The sequence below is a fragment of the Schistocerca nitens genome, chromosome 2, assembly GCF_023898315.1.
Source record: "Schistocerca nitens isolate TAMUIC-IGC-003100 chromosome 2, iqSchNite1.1, whole genome shotgun sequence".
In the NCBI taxonomy this organism is placed as follows: Eukaryota; Metazoa; Arthropoda; class Insecta; order Orthoptera; family Acrididae; genus Schistocerca; species Schistocerca nitens.
The window spans coordinates 548,401,917-548,425,556 of record NC_064615.1 but is presented as its reverse complement, the minus strand read 5'-3'; positions in this window follow the sequence as shown (position 1 = coordinate 548,425,556).

The window sequence follows — 23,640 nt, the reverse complement described above, 5'->3', positions numbered from 1 at the left end:
GATATTACGTGAGTTTAGTAAAACAGACACACTGTAAACACACACCACTCCATTTGATCGCTTACACCATTCTGTATATCGATTCAATGGTCTGTAGACTTTTTCTCGAAGTTTCGAAAGCATCTCGCTACATGCTAGAAAGATACAAGACATAGACATCCCCACGCTCAAAAGTGCGTATCACTTTAGTGGAACAGATGTATCCCATAAACTACGAAATGGATAGTAGAGGCAAGATCTCTAGTCTAGAGTGTATACCAGTTTGGTTCCTTTCAGAGTACGCTGACACAATAGCTCCATACTTATCAGTCACATACAACTACTTACAAGTACAAAGACCCGTATCTAAGGACTGGAAAATTACACAGGTCACACCAATACCCAGGATTTTTTTAATTTTATTTTTTATCTTCTGGCTGGTTTGATGCGGCGGCTTCTGTGCCGACGTCTTCATCTCAGAGTAGCACTAGCAACGTACGTCTTCGATTACTTGGTGGATGTATTTCAATCTCTGTCTTCATTTACAGTTTTTACCCTCTACACCTTCCTCTATTAGCATGGAAGCTGTTCCCTAATGTCTTAACAGGTGTTCTATCATCCTGTTCCTTCCGCTTGTCAGTGTTTTCCACATATTCTTTCCTCTCCAATTCTGTGCGGAACCTCCACATTCCTTACCATATCAGTGTACCTAATTTTCAACATTCGTCTGTAGCACCACATCACAAATGCTTCGATTCTTTTCTGTTCCGGTTTTCCCACAGTCCATGTTTCACTACCATACAATGCTGCGCTCCAAACGTACATTCTCAGAAATTTCTTTCTCAAATTGAGGCCTGTGTTTGCTACTAGCAGCCTTTGACCAATCTTGACCTTTTCTCCAGTGCTTGCCTGGTTTTGATGCCCTCCTTGCTCCATCCGCCATTGCTTATTTCACTCCCAAGGCAGCAGAATTTCTTAGCTTCATCTACTTCGTGACCATCAAGCCTGACGATTAGTTTCTCGCTGTTCTCATTTCTGTTACTTTTCATTACATTCGTCTTCCTTCGATTTACTCTCGGTCCAAATTGTGCACTCATTAGACTATTCATTACATTCAACAGATCATGTACTTCAGTTTCACTCAGGCTAGCAATATCATCAGCGAATACTTCCATTGATATCTTTTCACCTTGAATTTTAATTCCACTCCTGAACTTTTCTTTTATTTCCATCATTGCATCTTCGACGTACAGATTGAACAATAGGGTCGAAAGGCTACATCCGTGTCCTACACGCTTTTTTATGCGAGTGTTTTACTCTTATTATTCTCTCTTGGCTCTAGTACATATTGTTTATTACCCGTCCGTCCCTACACATTAACCCTACTTTACTCATAATTTCGAACATCTTGCACCATTTGACAATGTCTAACGTTTTCTCCAAGTCGACAAATCCTTCGAACACGTTTTTTTTTTTTTTTCAGTCTTGCTTCCATTACAGGAGTTATCCGTTGAATTACAGACCCATATCACTAACATCGATTTGCAAAAGCTTTTAGAACATATACCGTGTTAGGACATTATGAATTACCTCGAAGAGAAAGATTTATTGATTAATACATAACACGGATTCACAAAATACCGTTCCCTTAAAACACAACTGACTTCTTATCCTGAAGAGGTAATGTGTGCTGTATTAAATTTACTTCATATTTTTACATTTCCAGAACGCTTTGAACGTGTCCCTCACAAGCGACTTATAATCAAATAGCGTAGCTAAAGAGTGTCGTCGTAGTTGTGTGAATGAATCGTTATTTCGCGTCAGAAAAGTGACATGTCGTAGTAAACAATGAAAAGTCTTCAATAAAAATGGAAGAAACATCTGTGCTTTCCCCAAGAAGTACTGTAACACTGCTGTTCCTGACCTATATAAACGATTTAGGAGACTATCTGAGCAGCCCTATTTACTGTTTGCAGATGATGTTGTCATTTACCGTCTTTAAATAAATCTGATGATCAAAACCAGTTTTAAAATGATTTAGACAAATAATCTGTTTGGTTTGAAAGTAGCAATTGACTCTAAATAATGAAATTTGTGAAGTTATTCACATGAGTACAAAAAGGAAACCGCAAAATTTCGGTTGCACGGTAACTCACAGAAATCTAGCTGTGAATTCAACTACACTACTGGCCATTAAAATTGCTACACCATGAAGAAATGCATATGATAAACGGGTATTCATTGGACAAATATATTATTCTAGAACTGACATGTGATTACATTTTCATGCAATTTGGGTGCATAAATCCTGAGAAATCAGTACCCAGAACAACCACCTCTGGCCGTAACAACGGCCTTGATACGCCTGGGCATTGAGTCAAAGAGAGCTTGGATGGCGTGTACCGGTACAGCTGCCCATGCAGCTTCAACACGATACCACAGTTCATCAAGAGTAGTGACTAACGTATTGTGACGAGCCAGTTGCTCGGCCAACATCAACATTGACCAGACGTTGTCAATTGGTGAGAGATCTGGAGAATGTGCTGTCCAGGGCAGCAGTCGAACATTTTCTGTATCCAGAAAGGCCCGTACAGGACCTGCAACATGCGGTTGTGCATTGTCCTGCTGAAATGTTGGGTTTCGCAGGGATCGAATGAAGGGTAGAGCCACGGATTGTAACCCATCTGAAATGTAACATCCTCTGTTCAAAGTGCCGTCAATACGAACAAGAGGTGACCGAGACGTGTAACCAATGACACCCCATACCACCACGCCGGGTGATACGCTATTATGGCGATGACGAATACACGCTTCCCATTTGCGTTCACCGCGATGTCGCCACACACGGGTGTGACCTTCATGATCCTGTAAACAGAACCTGGATTCATCCGAAACAATTACGTTTTGCCATTCGTGCACCCAGGTTTATCGTTAAGTACACCATCGCAGGCGCTCCTGCCTGTGATGCAGCGTCAAGGGTAACCGCAGCCATGGTCTCCGAGCTGATTGTCCATGCTGCTGCAAACGTCGTCGAACTGTTTGTGAAGATGGTTGTTGTCTTGCAAACGTCACCATCAGTTGAGTCAGGGATCGAGACGTGGCAGCACGATCCGTTACAGCCATGCGGATAAGATGCCAGTCATCTCGACTGCTAGTGATACGAGGCCGTTGGGATCCAGCACGGCGTTCCGTATTACCCTCCTGAACCCACCGATTCCATATTCTGCTAACAGTCATTGGATCTCGACCAAAGCGAGCAGCAATGTCGCGATACGATAAACCGCAATCGCGATAGGCTATAATCCGATCTTTATCAAAGTCGGAAACGTGATTGTATGCATTTCTCCTCCTTACACGAGGCATCACAACAACGTTTCACCAGGCAACGCCAGTCAACTGCTGTTTGTGTATAAGAAATCGGTTGGAAACTTTCCTCATGTCAGTACGGTATAGGTGTCGCCACCGGCGCCAACCTTGTGTGATTGTTCTGAAAAGCTAATCATTTGCATATCACCGCATCTTCTTCCTGTCGGTTAAATTTCGCGTCTGTGGCACCTCACGCAGAAATTTTAATGGCCAGTAGCGATATAGCGGGAATTACAAATCGGAACAACTTAAACTGGACCGGACACACTGATAATGTTGCGAGGAAAGCGAACCAAAGACGGCGATTTATTGGCAGAACACTTGGGAAACGCAAAAAAATCTGGTAAAGAGTCTGCCTAAACTAGGCTTGTCCGGCATCTTCTGGCTTACTACTGCGCGATGTGAGATCTGTATATGATTGGATGTAGTTCTAATGGCCTCTATGTTCTTTGCACCAAAGTATTAAAATTTCCACGTAAACTGTTGCAACTGACTTTCAGATAACTGAGGATGATATGAAAATCGAAAGCGGCTGTGAATTAAGAAATTTTAAGAAGTACACATGCCCGTTGAACTATGAAGTTTTTCAAAAACTAACGATCTGTGGGGCACCGTTTTCGTAAAACATATGTTTTTGCACATCATTGTATACTAAAAGTAATATGCAGCTGGTGCTGCTGACAGTTTGCTCGTCGTAGACGTTGCACTCTCTGTGGATGAACATTTCCCATGTGTAACAATAACTGCTATATCCAAAAATTATGTGGCACGTTCTTAAGTCGCTGAGAATTCGGTGTGTGTGTGGTTTGAGGTTTTCGGGCGCTAAAGAGCGTGGTCATCAGCGCCCAAACGCATGGAAACAGGAACACATGCGGTGAAGGGACGAAGACGGACAGCGAACAAGGAGAACGGCTAAAAGACACAGGCCTGACGCAGTTCCAAATCCTCACATACAGAGGCAAAACAAGAGGAAAAGAAACGCACTAAAAAAGGAAAGGAAACACAAGGAAAAGAGAACAGAAATCGAAGTGAAACAAGTAGGTAATCGTGACTGGCGGACCTCTTACCTAAAATGTGGGTGAGCCATCACCGAGCAGCACATTAAAATCCTCTACCTAAAATGTGAGGCAACAAATTGGACAGGACACAAAGCCGTAAGACCTTAACCACAGTCGTTGCGTCGTCTTGCAAAATAGAGGGCAAATCCGGTGGCAAGGAAACCACCGCCCTGTGGTCAGAGAATAAAGGACAGTCAAGTAAAATGTGGCGGACAGTAATCTGGACGCCACAAGCACTGCAGATTGGGGGGTCCTCCCGCCGGAGTAAAAAACCATGCGTTAAGGGACTGTGCCCGATGCGGAGGCGAGTGAGGAGAACGTCATCCCGCCTGCATGACTGGTAGGACGTACGCCATGGCCGCTTGGTGGCCTTGACCAGACGCAGCTTATTTTCACCGACTGCCAACCACTCCACTTCCCATTGACGCATAACACGAAAACGCAAAAGGGAGGTAACAGCATGGAGGGGGACGGCACATTCAACAACGTGAGGGAGGGAACATTCATCTTTGGCAGCCACATCCGCCAGTTCGTTTCCCCTGATACCCACGTTCCCCGGCACCCAGCAGAAAGAAACCTCCTTCCCCTGCCGTTGCAGGTGGAGTAGGGCATCATGGATGTTCTGGACGACCGTATCCGCTGGGTACAAGTGTTGCATGGTCTGAAGGGCACTCAGGGAGTCAGAACAGATGAGAAACTTAAGACTGGGAACACATCTCATCTGCTCCAATTCCCGCAAGAACGAAAACAATTCGACATCAAAGATGGTAAACGCCGCAGGAAGCCGTAACTTGACGACTCGATCAGGGAAAGCAACAGCACAACCAACAGAGTCCCCCTGTTAAGAGCCATCCGTAAATACTGGAACATGGTCGGGATGATGGTTTAAAATATCGTAAAATAAGGAGGTAAAAACAAACGCAGGAGTGCAGCTCCTCCGGTACTCTGACAAGTCTAAAAGGACGCTGGGCCTCTGGAGCTACCAGGGAGGCAGGCGGGTAAAACCCTGGAGTTGGGGTGCCACACGCTCCACACCAAGGGACTCAAGAAAATGCTTGGCACGAATCCCAAATGGTCTCGTTGCCCTGGGACGACTGGAAAAGAGACGTTCCATAGGCGGTCGGGCAACAGTAGGGTACGCAGGGGAGGTAGGACCGGCAAGGAATTGACACACCCGTCGCACCATGAGGAGTTTCCGCCGGATGGCGAGCGGCGGTTCCCCTGCCTCAGCACACAGGCTGGGGATGGGACCGGTACGGAAGGCCCCAGTGGCCAGCCTGATACCCTCATGGTATACAGTGTCAAGAATCTTCAGATACGAAGGCCTCGCTGACCCATACCCGGTGCATCCATAGTCAAGACTCGATCAGTCGAAAGCCCTATAAAACTGCAGCAGACGTGCCCAATCTGCTCCCCAGGACCGATGGCTCAGACACTTCAAAATATTCAGTGCATTCAGGGCCCGCACCTTGAGGTCTTTAAGGTGCGGCAACCACGACAACTTGGAATCAAAAGTGAGGCCCAGGAACCTCACAGTGTCTCTAAAAGGAAGAATGGTGTCCGTCAGAGGCAATTCAGGGGAGGTAAAAGCACGTCGAGAACGATGAAAATGAACACACACACATTTGTCTGCAGAAAAGGTAAAACCCGTCTTCGCAGTCCATGCCTCTAATCGCTGTATCGTAAGCTGCAGCTGCCGACTAGCAGTGACAAGACTGTAGGAAGAACAGAAAAGAGCAAAATCGTCCACAAACAAGGAGCACTGGGCCGGACTCCTGATAGTGGACGTGATACTATTAATGGCGATGGCAAAGAGGGTGACACTTAAAACGCTTCCCTGAGGAACACCATTCTCCTGCACGTACAAATCAGATAGCACATTACCAACCCGATATCGAAAGAGGCGGCGGGAAAGAAAGGACCGTATGAAGATGGGTAGATGGCCACGAAAGCCCCACTGATGGAGTTGATTGAGGATCAGGCGGCGCCAAGTTGTGTCATACGCCTTATTAATGTCAAAGAATACACCTAGACAATGCTGGTTACGTAGGAAGGCCTGCTGGATGGCCGCCTCAAGCAGGGTGAAGTTGTCTATAGTTGAACGACATCTCTGAAAGCCACACTGAGAGTGGCTAAGGAGCTGCCTGGTCTCGAGCAGCCAAACCAGGCGACGGTTGACCATGCATTAGAATGTCTTCCCGACACAGCTCATCAAAGCAATACTCCGATAACTACTGGGATGCATTCGGTCCTTTCCCGGCTTGAGGAGGGGAATCAAAATCGCCTCCTTCCACGAGTCAGGGAACGTGCCGGATGACCATATCATATTAAAACAATTCAGTAGAACTTCCTTGGATGGCAGCAACAAGTGCTGCAGCATGCTGTACAGGTTTTGATCATCACCTGGCGCAGTATCATGAGTCACAGACAGCGCCGAATCCAGTTCCCACATTGTGAAGGGGCAGTTGTAGGGTTCAGAATTTGGAGACCGGAAGTCCAAGTGATCCCTCTCGATGGCAGTGCGGTAGCGGCAGAAATATGGATCACAGTTAATAGTGGCAGTAGATTCCGCAAAATGCATGGCCAGTGTCTGGGCAATGTCTCTTGGCGCCGTGAGGAGACATCCCTGATGCAGCAATGCCGTGACAGGTAGTTGGCTGCGTTTTCCGGAAATCCTTCTGATGGCTTCCCATACTTTCGTAGAACTAGTAGAGCGGGAGATCAAGAACGATTGCCATGACCGTCGTTTGCTCTCTTTAATTACTCACCGCGCCTTGGCCATTGCCACCCGAAAGGCTGCAAGATTGTCAGCTGAGGTACGGCACTTGAAGCGGCGCAGAGCTGCACGGCGGGCTCGGATGGCTGAGTGGCACTCAGTGGTCCACCAAGGGACTGGACGCCTCTTGGGATGACTTGAGGACCGTGGGATCGACAATTCAGCAGCATGGGAGATCACGACTGTAACATGGTCGACCCATTCGTGGACGCTGACACGGTGTTCCAAAACAGCTAAATGGCTGAAAAGCGTCCAGTCAGCTCTGCAGAGGTGCCACCTGGGCGGCACTGGTACTGCCACAACATCCAGGAGGCGAATCCAAATGGGGAAGTGGTCACTAGAATGGAGGTCAGCGGCAACCTCCCACAAAGCAGAATCCACGAGTGCTGGAGAGCAAAAGGAAAGGTCAATAGCTGACGACGACCCAGAAGCAGTACAGAAATGAGTGGGAGCACCAGAGTTGAGGATGCACGGTTCTTTGGACGCCATGAGGCTTTCCAGAATGCGATCCCTGGGGCAAGTAGTCGTAGAGCCCCATAAGACATTAAGAGCTTTGAAGTTCCCCAGAAGGAGAAATGGGCGGGGGAGTTGGCTAATAAGGTCTGTGAGAGCCTCAGAGTCTATTGCATCCTGAGGCGGTAAGTAAGCGGAACAGATTGTGAGCCTCCGCTCCACAAGAAGGTCAACTGCAACTGCTTGCAAGTCCGTAACGAGAGGGAGCTCAGATGAATGGTGCATGTCACGGACAAAAACCGCAACACCACCCTTTGCCCTTTCTCCCATCAGATCATCTTTTCGATACACGGTATAGCCCCGTAAAGAAGGAGCATCAGTGGCCCGAAAATGTGTCTCTTGGAGACGTAAGCACAAGGGGCGCTCTCGTACAAGGAGTTGTAATTCGGCCACATGCGTCCTGAACCCATTCAGGTTCCACTGTAATATGGGAGCCAGTGATCAGGGTGGCTGAATTTTCACCCTGCCTCTGTGCTTTGGAGTAGAGCCCGTACTGGCTGGAGATTTATTCCTGGGGCGAGAATATCGCCCCCAGTCGACATCAATGTCCATCAGCTCGGATGGCGACCCAAGGGAGATGTCAGACAGTACGATGACATCGTCATCGGACTGACCCTGACTAGTCTCCTCAGGTGGCAAAACCTTCACCTTCGGCGTCTTCGTCTTGGGGGGCTTAGAATGCAGAACCTTGTCAACAGTTGGAGCTTTACTCGCCTGGGCAGAAGGCGCCATATGGGGAGGGGCAAGAAGTACCCCAATGTCAGCAACTACGGCCTTGTCCGACGTTGTGGGGAGAGCTGCAGGTTGCAAAACAACCGCAGCAGCACAAGTGCACTGGCAAACGCAGGTATTAGTGCTGACACCAGCAACCTCCGTTTGTGTAGCAACAGTGGCCAACTGTACCGGTTTCTGCAGAGCGGAAGCGAAAGATGTTGTAAACACAGGAGGCTGCATCCCCTTAAAGTGCTTCTTGGCCTCACCATAGGGGATACGCTTAGATGTTTTGATCTCCTGTATCTTACGTTCCTCGAGATAGATGGGGCAGACCCGGCTACAGACAGGGTGACTCCCAGAGCAATTCACGCACTTCACAGGCGATGAACAATCGGCTCCTTCATGGGCAGTCTGACCACATTTACCACAAGTGGCTATCCCATTACACCCCAACGTAGTATGCCCAAAGCGCTGACATTTAAAACAGCGCATTGGGTTGGGGAAATATGGCCGTACTGGCAAACGTAAGAAACCCGCTTTAACATGCTCTTGGAGTCTCGGGCAATTGAACGTGAGAATAAACGAGTCGGATTTGACTAGGTCCCCATCGGCTGTTTCATAATATGCTGCACGTCGACAATACCTTCGTCAGCCCACTCAGATTTCAACTCGTCCTTGGGGATATCCACCATGTCCCTACATGTCACAACACCCTTACTATAGTTCAAAGTGGAGTGGAGCTCGGTCTCGATAGCGTACTCTACGAGACAGGTTGATTTCCGAAGAGAAGTGACTTGACGGGAACTAGAAGTTTCAACTAACAGAGTCCCATTGCGCAGTCTCTTCACAGATTTCAGTGTTCCTGCAATTCCCTCAAGACCCTTGTGGATGTAAAAGGAAGAAACCCTCTCAAAGCTACCTTCCTTCTGTTTGACAATCAAAAACACATTCTGGTTATCAGCATGTGCTCTGTTACGACAGTCTGATAAATCTCTAGTAACACCAGGCGCTGGAGGACTCGCAGCACGAAGTCGCTTTTTCGATGGGGTGTGTTTTCCTACCAGTGGCCCACCCAATCCACTGGTAGGGGGAAATGTAGAGGTCGAAGGGTCCATTGTGGTCCCACGAGCAGCTAGGGAACTAAAGGTCCGCTCAGACAGAGCCCCTCATGCCTGAGTAAGCCTTATACAACTGGGGTGCGGCTGGTGCCCCAGGGGTTGCCCGCTTGCGACTGTTCCGCCCCAACAGCCATGCATCTTATAGGCGCGCAGCACACCGTAAGATTGAGGGTTTTTTATAGAGGTTTACCTTCCCCGCAATCCAGGCGGTCAAGCCAAAATTACCATTCCCCGCAGCATACAACATTCCACCACCGCGCCATGCGGTGGTCGCTGAAGCATGTCCGGGGGTTACGGTGACAGAAGACTGGCAGCGTTGACCAGTCCCCAGCTCAGGACCCCGGGGTCGCCAAGCCCGTACTCAGCAAATGAATGCTGAGCCCCTGGGGGGCTGAGAATTCGGAGGACGTATGTGAAACTGCAATACCTGGAAGACAATGTTTTAAAATCTGAAGTTTTCGAGATAATGTTACGAACTCTGGTACAGTTGGTAAGGAATGTTACGTACATAGATGTTTTTTGAGCTTCTATGTCTTGATTTACAAATAATTAAAATTTTTCAACAATGGGAGGTAAAATGATCCGTTTCTGAAAAATCAGTTTTAACGAATTTAGTGCACCTTTGTTCATCGTTTGATCGTATCGTTATCAGAGGCATCTTTGTAATTTTAGTAACTGCTTTTTCTTAATTTTTGCAGCTCTTCAGGAACCTGTAAAAATTCAAGTAAATGCCTTAGTATTGTGTGAAATGAAATTTCTTCATAATACTTTTGCGCTAGGGTATTCAGTAACTGAGTGTCAAATGTAAGTACTATAAATTCATTGGTTTGTGAGGAAGAGGTACATAATATTTCCAAAATGTAAATTGCGGAAAATCTGAATCTAATATTTGAAAGTGTCTGTTTAAGGTCTCATTGTATCTGAGTGAACTAATGTAAACCATTTGCATACTTCATTACCAAGTAGGTATCTTTGTTCGTTCCACTTTGTTAACCAAATTTTAAAATTTATTACCAATAATATCAATTGCATTGGTTTCCCTCTTATCTCCTTCCTTCAACAATGATTGCGTGAACTCTCTTGGCTGAAATCCTAGCCTTTGCAGAGTTCTTTGTTTGAGAAAATTACCACAGCAAAAACTGAACAAGCAATTGTGGAAATAAATATTGTCTTCTGGCATTTACCCACATCATTGTGTTGTAATTCTCACAACGATTTTGAGCTTTTCTGGCTGTCATTTTCACAGGAGGTATGCATCTGCTAAATACATAAATGTTTGCTTGTATTTAATACAGCAATAGGTACACTGTGCTTCTGTGAACGGTTAATGCGATCTTTGCCAACTTTCTTATATTTTTACTACTATGACATGTCGCAAAAATTATATACGGGTTTGTTACAGTAAATAATGCAAATAAATAGACCACACAGGTTTCTGCGTGTTTTTCGCATTTTCATTGTGTTCTCTATGTCCTTATCGTAGAACAGACAACAATGGATAAATTTCTTTGTGAGTCTGTTAGCGTCTACTAAAAGTTTCACATGAAGTTTTTATATTTCAGCTCACATTTTAATTTTAAAAATCTATCTCTCTTCGCTTTTCCGCATGGCCAACACATTCTATGTTTTTTAATGTACAACTAGGGCCATGAAGTTCAGTTTCCAGAATAGTTTTAAATAAACAAGAGCCACCATCTCCAGTATACTGTGTATATCTAGCATCATACTTTCCCACACTTTGATGAATAATATGGATGAATGACAATCCATACAGCGATATATGGTCACGCTTCCCCATGGTCCGTCTCATGTAACACACAAATCCGTGTCTCGTTTTTTATATGCTTCTGCTAGAAGACCTTTACACAGAGTGATGTTTTCCACATGTCTAATGAATCTATGTCCGGGAATGCATGGTTTCCATGCTAGTAGCGATATATTCAATTATACATTGTTACAGAGACTGCCTGTGCGGCTGGTCCCAGCGGAGGTTCGAGTCCTCCCTTGGGCATGGGTGTGTGTGTTTGTCCTTAGGATAATTTCAGTTAAGTAGTGTGTAAGCTTAGGGACTGATGACCTTAGCAGTTAAGTCCCGTGAGATTTCACACACATTTGAACATTTTTTGAACGGAGACTGCGGTCTCTTAAGCGCTGTACCATGTAGCCGCCATTAAAGTATGTACTGAAACTGGTTTCCACGTGTCTCAAGGCAGGCGTATGTGCCGTAGTATGTTCTTTCTCACACGTTCACATCGGCCAGGCTGCAATCGAACAGTTGCAAAGACAGCACGAACACGCTGCTCCAGGGTCTCCACATCCGGAATGGGCTCCGCATACACGACACTTTTGAGATGGCCACGTAATCAGAAATCGCGCAGTTTGAGATCCTCTAAACGAGCAGGCCATGCAACTGGCAATGCAACCCAATGCATCGACCAGGGAAGATACGACTGAGATACGTCTGTACTTTAATGGTGAAGTGTGCTAGAGCACCATTATCTAGCAGCCACATAACCCATCGAATCATTAATGGCACTTCTCCCAGCAGGGGAGGCCATGTCAGACACAAGAAACGCCGATAGTTCCGGTCTGTTAGGCGACGTGGAAGGACGACTGGTCTCAAGATATGGTCGCCAATTATACTGGCCTACAGATACAGGCTGCACTGATGCTGATGACTCGCTCTCACTGTACTATGGGGGTTCTGCATACTATCCCACAGATGACCGTTATGAAAGTTGAAGATAACACTCCGTGTAAAGGTGGCACCATCTGTGAACAGGATGGATGACAGAAATCCCAGAATCGTGGTCGCCTGATGAGGAAACCAGTGACAAAACTGCTCCCATTGTGGAAATTCTGCAGCTAGTAAGCCCCGCAGACGCTGTAAGTGCTATGGGTAGCAACAGCTGTCATGGAGAATGTTCTACACGGTTTTCTGCTTACCCTGCACTGGCGAGACAACTGTCTGGTACTGACAGAATAGTCGCCTTCCACAGTGTTTATCACATTTTGGTCCAAGTCTGGGGTCTGAACATTTCGGGTAGGTCCTTCATGACTTCCTTCTTCCTGAAATGAGCCTGTCTCAGACAATCGGTGAAACACTATTGTAAACATTGAATACTGTTGTTGTTATGGGGGGGGGATAAGTCTCCTGATACAACCAAGCCGTTCCCCGCCGCCCATTGCCAGTTGCCTTTCCCTAACTAAACACAATGTCAGCAAGCTCTCGATTCGAGTACAGAACCTTTGTGTATAGCGCAGTATCACATTCACTACAAGGTGAGTAAGCAAGAGAAGTGAATCGGAAGCATCATTATCAATGACTATGGCAGGAGTGGGCGCTAGGGCATGATGTGTGAAGAACAGTACCGCCCTCCAAGAGGAAACCATGCATACTGATGAGAGGTTCCTTGCCCTCTTTTGCATGTCGCCTCTTTTATCAATTTTATTAATGTTTTAGCCGCTGTGGCCGAGCGGTTCTAGGCCCTTCAGTCCCGAACCGCGTGACTGCTACGGTCGCAGGTTCGAAACCTGCCTCGGGCATGGATATGTGTGATGTCCTTAGGTTAGGTTTAAGTAGTTCTAAGTCCTAGGGGACTGATTACCTCAGATGTTAAGTCCCATAGTGCTCAGAGCCATTTGAATCTTTAATGTTTTATGTCATTGCACAGTGATAACAGGCCAAATAAGGTTATTGTGATGAGAGTATTTGAGCTGAGGGTTCAAAATACTTTTCACTTGATTCCTATGGATGTTGGTTTACTTCCCTGGATGGCCTGTACGAGGGGAGCACCGGAGGACGCGACACACTGCATTTCCGGTTGGGGACAGCACTTCTGCAAATAATTAGAGGGTCATACATCAATGGACTTAAGCTCCTAGCGGAACGACTGACGCCGGTCAAGTTTCCCCTATTGTACGCAGGGCGAAATGACCTGCGAGACGTCTGAGTGTCGCCCCACTTTATATGTTTACCGTTCTGGCGCGTCCGGAACGAAGACTATTGGCACAGACTGACTGCATTGTCCTCATGATTCTGAGAATACTCGTGGACCGTGCCCTGCTGGGCGCGACTGTCTGGCGCCAGATGGGCGGTGGCTTAGATACGTTGTTTTCGTAGCTGGTCAAATGGCAAGTTCAGTGCCCTCAGCTGAATAGCGGAGGCATGATTGGTCAACTTAAACTGAGGCTAGTTGACATCATAGAGCCCTACTCGAAATTGGAGGGAACAGTCGCTATTGGCGCGAGTGATGTTCTGAGACAGTGTGGGGGAAATTTTGGAATGAACACTGCTGATTCTCGGATTTCGAGGATGGTAGGGAGTTGAGCAATGTTGGCTTCACTCTCGCATTGCGTGGGCGCAGGAATTCGGGATCTGATCTTCGTCGGAGTCGGACGGTCTTGCGACTTAGTCTTTTTCGGCAGAACTTAGAATTCATGTACAGCCTTCGAGGCCAGGGGTTGAAACAGAGTTGCTGCACAGCAGAAGTCGGCTCCTACATCATCAGAACGCTGCCTACCGACGACCTGCTACAGATTTCAGGATTGGTGAAGTATTTTGCGGCTTCAATATTGTAGGACCTATCAGTTTTATAGTGAAGTCCTCAACAGCACGCGCGCGCGCTTTGCCACATGTCCACATTGCTTTTTTCTCCATGTCATTCCATTTGAGCTCTGACTACTAATCGCAATACTGCAATATAGTCGGAGAGTAATATTTGATTCATTAGGGCGTCCAGTCATTATCGTCAATGTATTGCGTCACAGAGAGTAGGAACCCCTTGTTCTCGAGCCAACTCTTATTCTCATAATAGTTCAGTATACCCTATCATTTAACCTACTGTTTGTATCGATAATCATGTGCCTTTATGTTCTGCTGTATAATAAATCTCATTGTAATATTTAATCCGCATATCATTTCGTAGAAATAAGCACAATCCCGTTGTCTACTGTAAAGTTCTCTCGTTTTTCTTTCTTTCCTCTGAGTAGATTATTGTTCGCCCACTGCTTGAATACTGCTCAGCAGTGTGGGATCCGTACCAGATAGGGTTGATATAAGATAGAGAAAATCCAACGGAGAGCAGCGCGCTTCGTTACAGCATCATTTAGTAATCGCGAAAGCGTTACGGAGATGATAGACAAACTCCAGTGGAAGACTCTGAGGGAGAGACGCTCAGTAGCTCGGTACGGGCTTTTGTTAAAGTTTCGAGAACATACCTTCACCGAAGAGTCAAGCAGTATATTGCTCCCTCCTACGTATACCTCGCGAAGAGACCATGAGGATAAAATCAGAGAGATTAGAGCCCACACAGAAGCATACCGACAATCCTTCTTTCCACGAACGATACGAGACTGGAATAGAAGGGAGAATCGATAGAGGTACTCAGGGTACCCTCCGCCACACACCGTCAGGTGGCTTGCGGAGTATGGATGTAGATGTAGATGTAGATCTCTTAATATATGTCGTAGGATCCTGACCCGCCTCTTCTTCGTGTTTTTGCACCTATTTATTTCCTGTTACATTATCGGTTTACTTAATTTTTAATTTCCTTCCATACCACCACATCTCAAACGCTTCAGTTTTCTTCTTTTACGATTTTCCCACAATCCATGATTCACTTTCATACAACTTCCTGCTCTAGATGTACATCCATAAAATAAGGCCAATACTACTATACTTCTTTTGATCAAGAATGCTCCCATGGATGGTGCTAGTGTGCGTTTTATATCCTTCTCGCTTCGATCGCAGTATGTTATTTTGCTTCCATTATAGCTGAATTCCTTAACTTCGTCCCCAGTTTCGATGTTAAGCCTGTAGCTGTCGTCGGTGGGATCTCAGTTCATATTCCGTTCTCGGTGGACAGATAACTTCATTCAGTATGTCGTGTAACACTTCCTCACTTCCAATTTTATCAGGAAGTCTCATCACTGATTTTGTATTTTGTTTCACCCTTAACATAATTCCAAGGTATTTCTTATTTTCATCGACACATATATTGAAAGTGGGGTGGGGGTGGGGGGTTAGGGGACACTCCTTGTCTTACGGTTCTTGAATTCCCATATGATACTCGTATTAATGATTACACCTAAGTTTCTGAGAATTTAGAACATCTGCTACCAATTACAGCTATGGTAAAGTTTTTGTAGGGCGACAAATCCTATGAAGGCCGTTGATTTTTGCTAAGTCTTGCTTGTTACATCAGAATGTAACGGAAAAACAGTGTCCAACGTCGTAGTCGCCTCATGCCCATCCACCAGGAAAAATGGCGTTAATCCTGTGGTGTCTTGTTTGGCGGTGTGTAGGAAACGTCACGAAAGGTAGCACCTCATCCCAGTTGCTCTGATCAACACTGACAAACATTTATAGCATGTCGGCCAACGTTTTACTAAGGCGTTCAGTAAGCCCGGATGGTAGGCAGTCGTCCTGTGATGAGTAATGTTGCACCGACGGTTTATTTCCGTCACAAGATTCGACTGAAAAACTTTCCCTCGATCCGTAATTAAAGGGCTTACTGGTCGCATGAGAATAGTGTCACGTAGGAGAAGGCGTAATTAGATGAATGACGAACACTAATTTCACTTAACGAATGTTTATTCAGCACTTGCACATTCGAACCGAATATAGAAATTAAAATTTTATAGTTCTAGTGCTGAATAAACCTTCGTAAAGTGAAGTTAGTGTTCATCATTCATCTAAATTCATCTTCTTCTACGAAGAAGATTTCCAACATCTGCTAGTGGCAATAAATGGATTATTGTTTGCACTGATTATCTGACACTCTGTGCCATAAAAAAAAGCCGTGAAAGCAGCCGAAACTTTCCAAGTAGCCGTATTCATCGTGGAAGACATTATATTAAAACACGGTGCCCCAAGGTCATTAATTGGCCGACATGCCATTAATGTTCGTCAATGTTAAGCAGAGCAACTGGAATGAGGTGCTACCTTTCATGACGTTTGCCTACAAAACCTTCAAACAAGACAACACAGGATTTACGCCATTTCTTCTGGTGCCTGTGCGTGAGGCGACTGTGACGGTGGACACTATTTTTCCGTTACATCCTGATGACATGGACCACGACTACGTCGGCCAGGTGTTAACCAGAACTGAGGAAGCTCGGCAGTTAGCTCGACTCCGCACGCTGCAGCGTTGAGAAAACAATCGCCGAAGGTAAAACGCGAGCCACCGCCCTGTTTTCTACCAGCCTGGAGACCTCATCTGTAGCTTCAATCCTGTTAGGAAGGTTGGTCTCTCTGAGAAGCTCCACAGGCGGTACTTTGGACCTTATAAACTGAAAACAGTTCTCTGATGTTACTTATGAAGTTGAAGATTTTGACCCTGACACAAGACGACGAAAGACCAGAGCTACGGTCCACGTCCTTCGAATGAAGCCCTATAAGGATTCTCCAACCCAGGGTAAATTCGAAACTCCAGCGACAGGCAACAAGCGTAAAGGTGACGAAGAGCAAAGCGGCAAACGAAGTTCCAAGAAGGTCACCGCCAGAGTGAACATCAGTCATCGAGACTAGGAATATGCAGGACCGATGACTCGTCCCGGACAAGGACGTAACACCGAGACGCTGTTCTCTTAAGGAGGGAGCAATGTCTCAGATGAAGCTAAGCAGCACAGTCACCGTCGTGTAGTGGTTATGATACTAGACTGTTGCATGGGGGGTCGTTAATTCAAAACTCATCTGAATTGTAAAATTTTAATTTCTATATTCGGTTCGAGTACATTCTAGAGGTATCCAAAAATGTTAAGAATCATTGTACTGGAATATTCTATAACTTTATATATACCGTATGTGTTCTGGCCAGAAGCAGTTAGCTCCACGCTCTTGTATTTTCAAGTGCTGAATAAACCTTTGTTAAGTGAAGTTAGTGTTCGTCATTTATCTAATTACAACTTCTTCTACGTGACATTATTCTGGTGGAGACGCTGGGTATTGGAACTTGTGATAGCGCAAATTATCGACGACACAGTGGCTCCCATCAGACCACAACAGAGCCGCCGATCACTTGGCGAGAAACCCGAGGTTCGAGCCATATTCACCACATCGCAATCTATCGGAGACAGAAGAAGAAGAGGAAGTTACGATGACAGTAACATCAGACAAGTGGCTGAAGGTATATGAGCGTATAGCCAAATTTAACAAAGGGGATGACAGCGTGTGTTTGGCTAACGTATTTTTCTGCTTGGAGGGTACTGCCAAGCAATGGTATGAGAACAACGAGGAGAAGTTCACAAGCTGGGAAAGTATTCAAGGCGGAACTGAGAAAGTATTTCGGCGACACATAACGACAGAAGTGCAAGGCTGAAGATAAATTAATCTACAGGGTACAGCCTCCAGGAGAATCTACTGCATCCTTGGAGTTGTGTAAAACAGTGGACCCTAGAATGAAGAAGGAAGATAAGGTTGCACATCTCATGAAGGGTGTTCCTGACGACATGTATCAGGCCCTACTCCTGAAGGAGGTTTCGGCAGCAGACGGCTTCATAAAGTGGTGGAAGTATATCGAGACAATGCATCAAAAAAGAATACTCGCAAGGAGTTTGAACGGCTTCCAAACGTCGTATCGATGTCTGTGATGGAGGAAGAAACTGATTTCACAAGTGTTCTTCGTCAGATAGTGAGAGGGGAAGTTCGGAACCCATATGAGTTGCACGGTGAGTAAAAAGCCTAGACGCTTCAAGAGGTCATAAGGGAGGAAGTGGAACAGACATTGAACCCAATCTCTCGTCCTTCATTTCCCTTTAAAACGGTGAAAAAATCGAGACCCAGGGGAAGTTACGTTCCTACAACTCCGCATGAGGAACCTATTTGGGCACCAAGGAAGACTGACGTCTGGAGGACCCAGGATAACCAACCAATATGTTTCTACTGCGGACGATCGGCGGGTATTTGATGACGCCCGCGCCAGAAGACAGCAGACCGGTCTTAGCGACGCCAATTCCGTGACGAGGAAGATGAGCAAGAAGATGTGGATGCAGGACGACGTAGGTCAACATCGCCGCAAGCTAGCCGCTGGAGAGAACCCTCCCCAACACGTTTATCAAGGTCTCCATCGCCGTATAGAAGCTCAAGCCGATTAACTAGCTGCCGCAACCTGGAAAACTACAGGGTGCGACCTTACTTTCAGGTGAGGCCACTGAAGAGGAAAATCCTCCGCCGTCGATCACTACAAAAATTATAGGAAACTACGTCGATATCCTCATGGATGGCCGACCAGCCCAAGCTCTTGTGTACTCTGGAGCATCATATTCAGTCATTTCGGAGAAGTACCGTCGCCAGTTGCAGAAACCCGTCTCCTTCGACAACAAAGCGTCTCTGCTGAAGGTGGCTAATAGGAAATATGTAAAACCTACAGGAAGATGTGTCATTCGTGAGGGTGTAAGTGGTCATACAAAGCCATTAGAATTCATCGTCTTACAAGAGTGTAGTCATAACGTCATTCTCGGATGGGACCTTTTGAAAGTTTCTCAAGCAATTATAGATTGTGCTGGCTCGAAGATTATGCTAGGCGAGATGAGGTACTGTGGACAGAAAGACGCACGTGCGAGTGTGTGGAGACTGTGTGTGCTGGTCGAAGTGATCATTCCTGCAGTCAGGTAACTGTCATGTGTCACGCCACGCATCAACCCATGTAAGAGAAGCATACCACTAAAGAATAACTTGGTCAACCCAGCCTCTGTCATCTCGTTTAACAACAGATTCAGTGAATTGTGGATAGTTAACTGTCGCCGAGAACAGCACATCCTTCCAAGACGCATGTGCGTAGAAAACGCTGTGCCTTTAATTTCCGAACAGCTGGGCGTCATAGAAACCTCCCATGCAGAGTCTGGGCAAAATTGGCGCTACCACTACGAGACAAGATCTACTAGCTCGAGTATCACCATATCTAAGGAACAACAGAAGAAGTTACTTGCCATTCTTCAAGAGTTCTCTGAATGCTTCAATCCACAGGTGAAGAGCAAATTAGACAAATTGACGGTGAAGCACCGGATTAGCACTGGAGACCATCAACCAATAAGCCAGAGAGCACACCGTGTGTCAGCAATGGAACGTCGAATAATTCGCGACGAGGTAGAGAAAATGATGAAGAATGACATTATTCAGCCTTCGCGGAGCCGATGGTCGTCACCAGTGGTTCTCGTCAGGAAGAAGGACTGCAGTTGGCGCTTTTGTGTTGATTACAGGAAGCTTAATGAGATAAAATGGTCGTTTACCATCTTCCACGATTTGACGAAACACTAGATTGTCCGAAGGGGGCTAAGTTTTTCTCAACCATGGACATGTACTCGGGATACTGGCAAGTCGAGGTAGATGAGGCTGATCGTGAGAAAACTGCATTCATCTCCCATGAGGGCCTTTATGAGTTTAAGGTAATGCCGTTTGGTTTGTGTAATGCACTAGCAACTTTTGAACGGATGATAGATAATCTTTTGAGTCACTTGAAGTGGACGATGTGTCTTTTTTATTTAGATGACATTATAGTGTTCTCAGAGACTTTGATGAACACGTAAAAAGACTGAGGGCTGTTCTTAAGTATTTCCAACAAGGCGGACTGAAACGTAATCCAAGGAAGTATCTCTTTAGAGCAAAAGAAATCAAAATACATGGGCACCTTGTGTGAAACGAATATGTGCTGCCAGACCCAGAAAAGGTGAGATAAATAACGGGATTTCCTGTTCCTGAAAGTATTAGAGGTATGAGAAGCTTCCTCTGATTATGTTCTTATTACTGACGTTTTATCAAAGACTTTTGTATCAAAGCCAGGACAGTCCAAGAGTTGTTAAAATCCGATGCTAAATTTATTTGGGGTTGTGCTCAACAAGAGTCTTTCGATGTTCTGTGAACATCTCTGATGACTGACGCTGTACTTGGTCTGTATGATGAGAACTACACACAGATGCCAGTTGGTATGGGATCGGTGCTGTTCTGGTGCAGATTTCGGATGGAAAAGAGAAGATTATAGCCTATGCTTCTAGGGCACTTACAAAAGCTAAGAGAATCTACTCAACTACAGAAAGAGGATGTCTTTCTGTGATCTGGGACATGTGCAAATTTCGACATTAATTTCTACAGAAGGCCATTCACAGTTGTTACAGACCATCATTCACTTTGTTGGTTGACAGGTCTTAAGGACCCAACAGGACGACTCGCCAGGGGGGCACTACATCTTCAAGAGTATGAAATTACCATATTGTACAAAAGTGGAAGAAAACACCAAGATGCCAACTGTCTCTTAAGAAACCCTGTGCAAGACCATCAAGACTTTGTTGAAGTCTCGCTGCACTCCAGTATCTGACTGCTTAGCAGGAGAAGGATGCCAAGAGATCTCAAATTATGGTTGCCTTAAATCGGTGAGAGGATGTGAAAAGACAATTTAAGATAGGTAATGAATTACTTAGCAAGAAAAACTTTAATCCGTTTGGAAAGAGGTGGCTACCAGTGATTCCTAAACACATGCGCTTAGATGTTCTACAGAAATTCCATGACACACATCAGGTCGGACATTTAGGATTTATTAAGACATCCGATAGGATCCGCAAGAGATTTTTCTGGAAAGGTTTATTTAGGAGTGTCCGTCACTATATGTCGCACTGTCGAGAGTGCCAGAGGAGTAAGGTAGTTCCTCAGAAACCACCTGGCCGACTCCTACCAGTTCCACCAACCGAAACGCCTTTCCAGTGTGTTGGGATTGACCCCCTCGGACGATTTCCAACGTCTGCTAGTAACAATAGATAGATTATTGTTTGCACTGTTTATGTGACACTCTGTGCCACTATAAAAGCCATGAAAACAGCCGAAGCCATCGAGGTAGCCAAATTCATCGTGGAAGACATTGTATTAAAACACGGTACCCCAAGGCCGTTAATGATGGATCGAGGGAAAGTTTTTCAATCAAATCTTGTGACAGAGATAAACCGTCGGTGCAGCGTAACTCATCACATAACGACTGCCTACCACCCGCAAACTAACGGGTTTACTGAACGCCTTAATAAGACGTTGGCCGTCATGCTATCAATGTTTGTCAATGTTGAGCAGAGCAAATGGGATGAGGTGTTACCTTTCGTGATGTTTGCCTACAATACCGCCAAACAAGACATCACAGGATTAACGCCATTTTTCCTGGTGCATGGACATGAGGCGACTACGACGTCGGACACTGTTTGTCCGTTACATCCTGATGTAACAAGCAAGACTTCGCAAGAATCAACGGCCTTCATAGGATTTGTCGTCCTATAAAAACATTACCATAGCTCGAATTGATGACAGATGTCCTAAACTCTCAGAAATTTAGGTGTAATCATATACCTCGAGTAACATAAGGGAATTCAGGAACTGTAAGACAAAGAGTGTCCCCTAACCCCCCTCCCCCCTATGAATTTACACTACTGGCCATTAAAATTGCCACACCAAGAAGAAATGCAGATGATAAACGGGTATACATTCGACAAATATATTATACTAGAACTGACTTGTGATTAGATTTTCACGCAATTTGGGTGCATAGATCCTGAGAAATCAGTACTCAGAACAACCACCACTGGACGTAATAACGGCCTTGACACGCTTGGGCATTGAGTCAAACAGAGCTTGGATGGCGTGTACAGGTACAGCTGCCTACGCAGCTTCAACACGATACCACAGTTCGTCAAGAGTAGTGACTGGCGTATTGTGACGAGCCAGTTGCTCGGCCAACATTGACCAGACGTTTTCAATTGGTGAGAGATTTGGAGAATGTGCTGGCCAGGGCAGCAGTTGAACATTTACTGTATCCAGAAAGGCCCGTACAGGACCTGCAACATACGGTCGTGCATTATTCTACTGAAGTGTAGGGTTTCGAAGGGATCGAATGAAGGGTAGAGACACGGATCGTAACACATCTGAAATATAACGTCCACTGTTCAAAGTGCCGTCAATGTGATCAAGAGGTGACCGAGACGTGTAACCAATGGCACCCCATACCATCACGCCGGGTGATACGTCAGTATGGCGATGACGAATACACGCTTCCAATGTGCGTTCACTGCGATATCGCCAAACACGGATGCGACCATCATGATGCTGTAAACAGAACCTGGATTTATCCGAAAAAATTACGTTTTGCCATTCGTGCACCAAGGTTCGTCGCTGAGTACACCGTCGCAAGCGCTGCTGTCTGTGATGCAGCGTCAAGGGTAACCGCAGCCATGCATTCCGAGCTGATAGTCCATGCTGCTGCAAACGTCGTCGAACTGTTCGTGCAGATGGTTGTTGTCTTGCATTGGATAAACCGCAATCGCGGTAGGCTACAATCTGACCTTTATCAAAGTCGGAAAAGTGATGGTACGCATTTCTCCTCCTTACACGAGGCATCACAACAACGTTTGACCCGGCAATGCCCGTCAACTGCTATTTGTGTATGAGAAATCGGTTGGAAACTTTCGTCATGTCAGCACGTTGTAGGTGTCGCCACCGGCGCCGACCTTGTATGAAGGCTTTGAAAAGGTAATCATTTGCATATCACAGCATCTTCTTCCTGTCGGTTAAATTTCGCGTCTGTAGCACGTCATCTTCGTGGTGTACCAATTTTAATGGCCAGTAGTGTATGTATCGATGAAAATAAGAGATAGCTTGGAATTAAGGCTGAAACAAAATAGAAAATCAGTGATGAGACTCCCTGATAAAATTGAAAGCGAGTAAGGTGTCGAGAAGGGCCGCAGTCTAAGACGGTGAAAGCCAAACAGGAAGGTAGACCTATAAAATGTCGGAATTTGAGTTGTAAATTGCTATAGCTGTGTTGGAAAAGAGCCAGAACTCCTAACACTGAAATAAAGCACTGAAGCTCAAATCAGAGAGCTCATTAAAGTCGGAAATAATTTTAACCGAAATTTTTACAAAGGACGAAACCGTGTTCCGATTAAATACTGCTGATGGCGGAGTGTTTATTTTGTCTGACGTAGTTTACTTTGTAGCGTTAAATTGAAGTACAGTAGATAGTTCCTGTGAGTTTTCTGTTTTAGTGGGGGAGTTTGAGCCGGTAGAGCTCGATATTTAAATTCTTTTGTTTTTTAAATCACCCACCTTCTCAGTGCTTGCCGTGATGTCATATCGAGACCGAAGTGC